General features: G+C 37.1%; 1 protein-coding gene across 5 annotated transcripts in view; it reads left to right on the top strand.

Annotated features, from left to right (window-relative positions):
* The window catches only part of OXR1 (oxidation resistance 1), a 592,053-nt gene that overhangs the window by 421,117 nt on the left and 163,580 nt on the right, over window positions 1–7,356 (top strand). The gene's annotated exons all lie outside the window — the stretch shown is intronic.

Here is a 7,356-nt window from a genome sequence, read left to right as displayed (position 1 = left end):
GATAGATAGATAGATAGATAGATAGATAGATAGATAGATAGATAGATGATAGATAGAAAGATAGATGATAAACACACATGATAGATATACACACATACACATATGCATAGACACATATATGTGTGTGTGTCTGTTTATATGTTTATGGGTGTATATATATATATATATATATACATATATAGCAGTACATATATATGTATATAGTTTCAAGATTTACAAGGCATTTTACATACATTATCCTATTTAGCCCTCACAAAACCCCTGGGAGTACTATCATTCTACCCATTTTACAGATAAGAAAACAGGCTGAAAGAGGCTAAGTGACTTGCCCGAGGTCTGAAGTTGGATTTGAATTCAGGTTTTCCTGGCTCAAAGTCCAGTCCCCTATGCGCTTCTCTAGCTGTTTCATGGCATGATGCTTCTTGCTTATAGGAACACTATTTCAATGCAAATACTTTTGTTTCAGACCTTTCTCAAGGGCAATACAGACAGGATCCTTCTCTTTTGTCAACAGTACCTACCCACAAAGGGATGAGAGGTAAAAGGAAGTAACCTAACCCAGGACTACATAAGTAAAGTGTTTTTTTTTTCTTTTTCAGAGGAAAATGTCCTAATGATGTCTTACGTATCCTCAATTCTCTCAAGTCTGGTACTTTAAGAAATGCCTAATGTATAAAATTGTTGCCAGTACTTTTAGTGGTAGACATGAAATTAAGAGTATCTTCATTGAACAGTGACCTTCAGCAAAAAAAGGGAAAATTGGCCCAAGAATTTGTAATTGACTTAGAAAGAAAAGCTGTGATAGGAAAAAAAAATTAAAAGCCTTTATACTTAGCTTTATTTCTAGACAGTAGAGGGCAATAAAGAGTAAATGATTTGCTAATTCCTTCTGTATTACAGTGGCAGGAGTGGAAGTACAGTAAATTGTTTTCAGGAACTTAAATAGCCACCTTTCCGATTTGTGAGCTTCTTAATTAAAGCAGCTGGCTAGTACAGTGGATGGAGTAATTAATCTGGAGTCAGGAAGGCTGAAGCTCAAATCCTGTCTTAGATATTTACATGTAAGTCACTTGACTTCTGCCTCAGTTTCCTTATATGCAAAATAGGAATAATAACTTTCCTCTTAGGATTGTTGTGAATGTAAAATATCATCACATCATCATCATCATCAAGATTAAATATAAAGTCAAGTGCAGTTATTCTTTTACCTCTCTTCTAAGATAACAGAGCAAGGGTGAGGGATGATAACTTGGTAGCCCCTTATACAGCTCGGCATTTCTGTAGATTGTCCTCTTTCTTTAGGAAGAAAAATCAATTCTAAGGAGGTGGTTTTTACAAGAGTAAAACTTGAAACTAAAATATATTGATACTTTACTTTTAGTAAAAAGCTGGTAGTCACTGGAGGGACCAAAAACATACATGTATTGAATATGCATAGTTTTTGCTGGTTCTTCCATTCAAATTGAAGGCCCATGAGGATAAACATCTTGTTCTTACTTTCCTTTGTATCATTAGTGCTTAGTACAATGTCTGGTACAAAGTAAGCCCTCAATCAATGCTTGTTTACTAACTGACTGACTTTCATAAAGATCATATTTAGCCATTTCAGTTTGGACAAAACTTACCAAGCATGTTCGAGGGCTGGGATTATGTTAGATATGTGCTTTCCCCAGAGCCCAAGCCTTGAGAGCAACTCCAGAATACAAAGTGTCAATCACTTTCCTAAGTAATTCAAAATTTCCTTTCGAGTGCACCTTCTAAGCACTCCTGTAGTCTGTAAACATTAGTTCTCTACTTGATAACCCAGTTAGTCTCAAGGATGGCCTGGCACCAAGTGGCATCAGGTACCATCGGTAGGAAATGCATCCATTTTAGAGCTGGCACGGCTTTGGCTCAGTGGACCCTTTGGTTTTTCCCTTGGATAGCATTATTAGACACTTAACCTGGGAAGAAAACTGCTCTTTCTTTTCTTTTTTTGGCTTTTCCTGGCAGTGCACCCTAACTATGAAATGCAGATTTCCAATTAAGACAGTTTTCTTGGCAGTGTAATATGATACTAGCAAATGGGATTTTGTAATCATACCTGCCAACAATTAAAACTCTATAAATAGGGAGACCACTTGCTTCCAAAAATACTGTGGGTGGAAGAGCTTTTTAAAAGAAGGAAAACAAAAAAAAGGATAAAGTTTGCTTTTGCAATGAGGTTTGTTCTCCACACCAAAAAAATAAAAAGAATAATCTGATATCAGTAGATCTGTCTAATCTAGCTCCTTCACTGTTTTCTATTGTTGTTTAGTCATTTTTCAGTCACATCCGATTCTTTGTAACCTCATTTGGGGTTTTCTTGGCAAAGATACTGCAGTGGTTTGACATTTCCTTCTCCAGCTCATTTTACAGATGAGGAAACTGAGGCAAACAGGGTTAAGTGACTTGCCCAGGGTCACACAGCTAGTAAGTGTCTGAGACCAAGATGAGTCTTCTTGACTCAGGCCCAGCACTCTATCTACAGTGCCACCTAGCTGTCCCCCTTCACTCTTTTACCACTTCACAAAAAAATCTGGTATTTTAAAACACATGTCACAGGGGCAGCTAGGTGGCACAGTGAATAGAGCACCGGCCTGGAGTCAGGAGGACCTAAGTTCAAATGTGGCCTAAGACACTTGACACACTTACTGACCGTGTGACTTCGGGCAAGTCACTTAACCCCAATTGTCCTCCAAAAAGCAAAAAATAAAATTAAAATAAAAACACATGTCACAAATTAAGTCAGTCTAGCATCTATATTAACAGAGAAGGTGAGAATCTAAACAAAACAGAGAACTTAGAATATAGTAAAGAATTTTTTTTAAAAAAGGAGAATTGAATAAAAATCAGAGGAAGTGCCTACTGGTGACTGCAATTGCTATTTGTAATTCTGTCATTTTAAATTCAATTCAACAAATGTTTATTAAGGTTCATTTTTGCTGAGTAATGTACTGTAGGTACTGGGGGGAGATATAAAATTTAGATGAGACAGAGTTGCCACTTTGATGAAACTTATAGTCTCCTTGGGTATAAGTCACCAAGGACACTATAATACCAAAGGTGGCCTTTGCATAATACCAGTCAACTCATTTCTCTTTGCATGCCACTGGGAACATTCATGGCCATAGAATTAAAAGTGCCATGATAGGGGAAGAGTGTTTTAAGAGGCCAAATGTTCACAGAGATCAGTTGGGTATTTTAAAAGTGGGCACAGGAAGGGGAGGAGGATAGTTGATTTTGTTAGTAGTCTTAATGACCAGACCAAACTTGAATTCAGTCACTGGTGGTTGTTCTTCCCCCTCCCCCTCCAGTCCTCTCATAGGCTGTAGTTCTTTCTTTTTTTTTTTTAATTTATCCACTTTCCCCATTCTGCAATTGTCACTCCCCACTTTCCCCACACCCGCCTCCTAAAAGGAGTTTTAGAAATAAAACTTTTGTCATTAAAGATTAATGCTCAGAATCCTCCTTCATCTTCATATAGACAGTAAACAACCAGAGAAATAAAATAGTGTGTGTCTGTCTATCTATCTTTTAAGAGCATTGGATTTTGAGTGAGAAGACCTGAAATTTATTACCTGTGTAACTGTGGGAAATTTCATTAACTTTTCTGGACTCAGTCTTCTCATTTGTAAAATGAAAGGACTTGACCAGATGATTTCTAAAGTCCTTTCCAGCTCTGAGCCCTAGAAAGCTCAAACACAGTACCAGTGAAGTTAATTACTAAAGAAGTCGGTATATAATAAGCACTATCATGGGGCAGCTAGATGGTGCAGTGAATAGAGCACCGGCCCGGGAGTCAGGATGACCTAGGTTCAAATCTGGCTTCAGACACTTGACAATTAACCAGCTGTGTGACCTTGGGCAAGTCACTTAACCCCAATTGGTCCCTCCAAAAAAATTAAAATTAAAAAAAAATATATATAATAGGGATGGCTAGGTGGCACAGTGAATAGAGCACTGGCCCTGGAGTCAGGATGACCTGAGTTCAAATCTGGTCTCTGACACTTAACACTTACTAGCCATGTGACCTTGAGCTAGCTACTTAACTCCAATTGTCCTACCTTCTCCCCTCCAAAAAGCAACATATATATATAGCACTACCTTTTTAATCGTTCACACTTAGGAAGGCTCTTTGATTTGTGGCCACTGTTGTTTGTGGCTACCTCTTTAGGCTCCTGATTGACCCAGAGACTTTACTTGAAAAAGAGCTAAACCATTTCTGGTTTATGCTCACCGATATGGTCTGCCTACTGCTATTGTTCCTATGAAGTCTATAACTATGTCCTATTATTTGAATCCAAGGAATGTCTAAAACGCTTCTCTGGCCCTATCTTCTTATTCACTATACAAAATATAAGTGGGAATACTGTTTCCCCTTCTGCTCATTCATTTCCCCAAAACTTTGTTGGTACTAAGATCATTTCAATGACGGTAGACTGAAATTTCTGCTTGCTGCATAAATGAATGGATAAATCCTGTCTGGTCAATGAGTAGTATGTAAAAGTTATGGAAATGTTTGAGAAGCTGTTAAATATATAGTTGTAGCTAATCCACATTAAGCAGCTATGTAACAGACAGCACACTTCAATTTGATGTATATCTTGATGTCCAACTGACAATACCAGTCCAGTACCTTCTTCCCTCTCCCTTCTTTTTGTAAGTATTTTGAGAACAAGGTCTATCTTTTCTCTTTCTTTGTATCCCCAGCTTTTAGCACGGTAGCTGACCCAAAGTAGATGCTTAATTGACATTTATTGACTGGAAGAACTGATGACAACCTTTGGCTCTGTATTCTTGTTACTCAGTTGTTTCAGTCATGTCCGATTCATTGTCATCCCATTTGGGATTTTCTTGGCAAGGATACTGTAGTGGTTTGCCATTTTCTTCTCCAGCTCATTTCACAGATGAGGAAACTGAGGTAAATTAGGTTAAGTGACTTGCCTAGGGTCACATAGCTTGTGTCTGAGACCAGATTTGAACTCAGGAAGATGAGTCTTCCTGACTTCAGACCCAATACTCTATCCACTTCTCCATTTAGCTGCCTGCTCTTGGCTCTGTATAACCAATTAAAATCATCCTCCTCTTCTGTTTCTTTTCCCTCTCCCTCTCTTCTTTTTCCTATTCTCTTTTCTTATTATTATTACCAATAGTTTAAAACATTTGTGACTTCATAAGTATGTTATTCATTATACTAATATAGGTCAACTCCCCCCCCACCCCATCTCCCCATGTGTTAATAGATTGCTTCACAGTTGCCATGGCCAAAAAATTCATCACTCCCAACCCTGGTCAGCTGTAAGTTACTGTTTTACTTTTGTCTTTGTATAACCCATGTCTAGCACAGTTCCTGGAAAATTGTAGGCATTTAATCAATTCATATGAAATTTAATTCAGTTGAATTGAACCACTTGGTGATTCCTCTTCTGGGAAATGTGTCTCTCCAAACTTAGACAGGTTGGCCCTTGTATAACAGTAGGATGATGGATCATTGATTTCAATTCAAAAGGATGTTATTTCTCATCTAGTTCAATTGTTTAATATTATAGATGAAAAACACTTGAGGTCCAGAGAGAAAAGTGACTTGCCCCATTTTCACACAAATAGTAAGTAGCAGAGCTGGGCTTGAACGTAGTTCCTCTGAGCCCAAATCCATTGGGGTTTTTTTTTCCCTTCATCACGTCTCTCTCAAGGCCTGTGTAGATAAGTAGGACCTCCCAGAGAATGACCTTTGCTGTCAAGATCTTCCTGATGCTGGGTGGCACAAAAACAGTAGACTTGGAGTAAAGAAGGTCTGAGTTTGAATCCTACCTTCATATTTACTGGCTGTGTGATCCTCCTGATCAAATCACTTAAGCTGTCAACCTCAGTGTCCTCACCTGTAAAATGAGGATAATAATAGCACTTACCTTACAGGGTAGTTGTGAGGAGACTCAAAGGAGATGTAAAGTAACTTGAAATCCTTCAAGGGTTACATAAATGCTAGTTATTTATTATAGTCTTACAGAACCAGGGTCATCTCCAGACCACATTGAGTCATTTGGAATAGGACTGGAGCATTATTATTTATAGGGCTGGACTAGTAATGACTGGTGGTAAGTAACCAGAGACTTCTTAGCATTATCAACAATTCATTACCCTGTAAGGCAAAGTAGCCCAGAATTATTTACATGCCTTCTTAACTGCATTCTTTACCTATTCATTCATTAGCATACAGTAGCTCTCAGTTGTTAATTATCTTAATCTATTGTGTTGAAATTAAATGCAACAGCACATGGCTATAAAGAACTCAAGGCTTCTATGATATTGATCATTGCCTGTTACCAAGTACAGTTTTGGGGACCCCCCCAGTGATACGAATCTGTTAAATCCCATAGAAAATGTGATATAATAATGAGGAGAGTAGCCAGAGTTCTTAGGAATATTTTAAAGCAAAAATTTCAGTAAGGCAGAGCTAGAACATAGATATTGCAGCTACAGCAAGGAATGAATAACATCTCTGACCCAGACAGGAAGAAAAAGATTCATTCATTCATTAAATAATTATTTATTGAACACCTACAAAGACATTATCCTGGACAATGAAAAGGATACAAAAATAGAGACAGCATGGTATAATAAAATGTAGGGTTTATAGTCAAGAGACCTAATTTTCATCTCAGCTGACACTTGACTCTCTGGGCCTCAGTTTACTCATCTGTGAAAAGGATATAATACCTGAAGAAAGTACACGTACTTCACAAGTAGCAAGAATTTTGTAAGCTTTAAAATATTATATAGATATAACAATAATAAAAAGTATTATTATGTTTATAACAGTATTATTGATACTTTTATAAAATTATCTTCTTTCAAGGTGTTTAACACCCCATTAAGACAGGTAAGACATATAAGCAGAAAAATACCCTGGAAAGCACTGTATTCAAGTAAAGGCCTAAAAGTTTAAAAACATATATAAATTATTACATGGTAAGATTTGACCAGTAGTACGCCATTTCCTTTTATTTCTTGTTTGTTTGTTTTTTAGTTTAAAAGAACATTTTTGATTCATTAATGAACAGTAAAGCACATTGCTTTTATACTTTTAAGAACTGGTATCATTTGCATCCTTGTAGAAACAAACAACCCAGAGTACTTAACACTCTAGCTATCAGATACCTTGCACACCTGAGCTATTACGGCTATCTCCAATGGAGTTTGTTTGTTTGTTTTTTTAAAAGGAAAATGGTTCAATTATGGTTTACTTAGTGATTTTTTTTTAAATGAACCAAGTAGGTAATAATGAGAATCCCAGACTGTTGGGATCGTCCAGTCCAAATCTTTCATTTTACAGGT

Source organism: Petaurus breviceps, unplaced genomic scaffold, assembly GCF_028583685.1.
Source record: "Petaurus breviceps papuanus isolate PSGF00001 unplaced genomic scaffold, PetGlider_PUasm1.0 98, whole genome shotgun sequence".
Classification (NCBI taxonomy): Eukaryota; Metazoa; Chordata; class Mammalia; order Diprotodontia; family Petauridae; genus Petaurus; species Petaurus breviceps.
The sequence above is the reverse complement of the archived record's forward strand: the minus strand, read 5'-3'. Positions and strand labels throughout refer to the sequence as shown.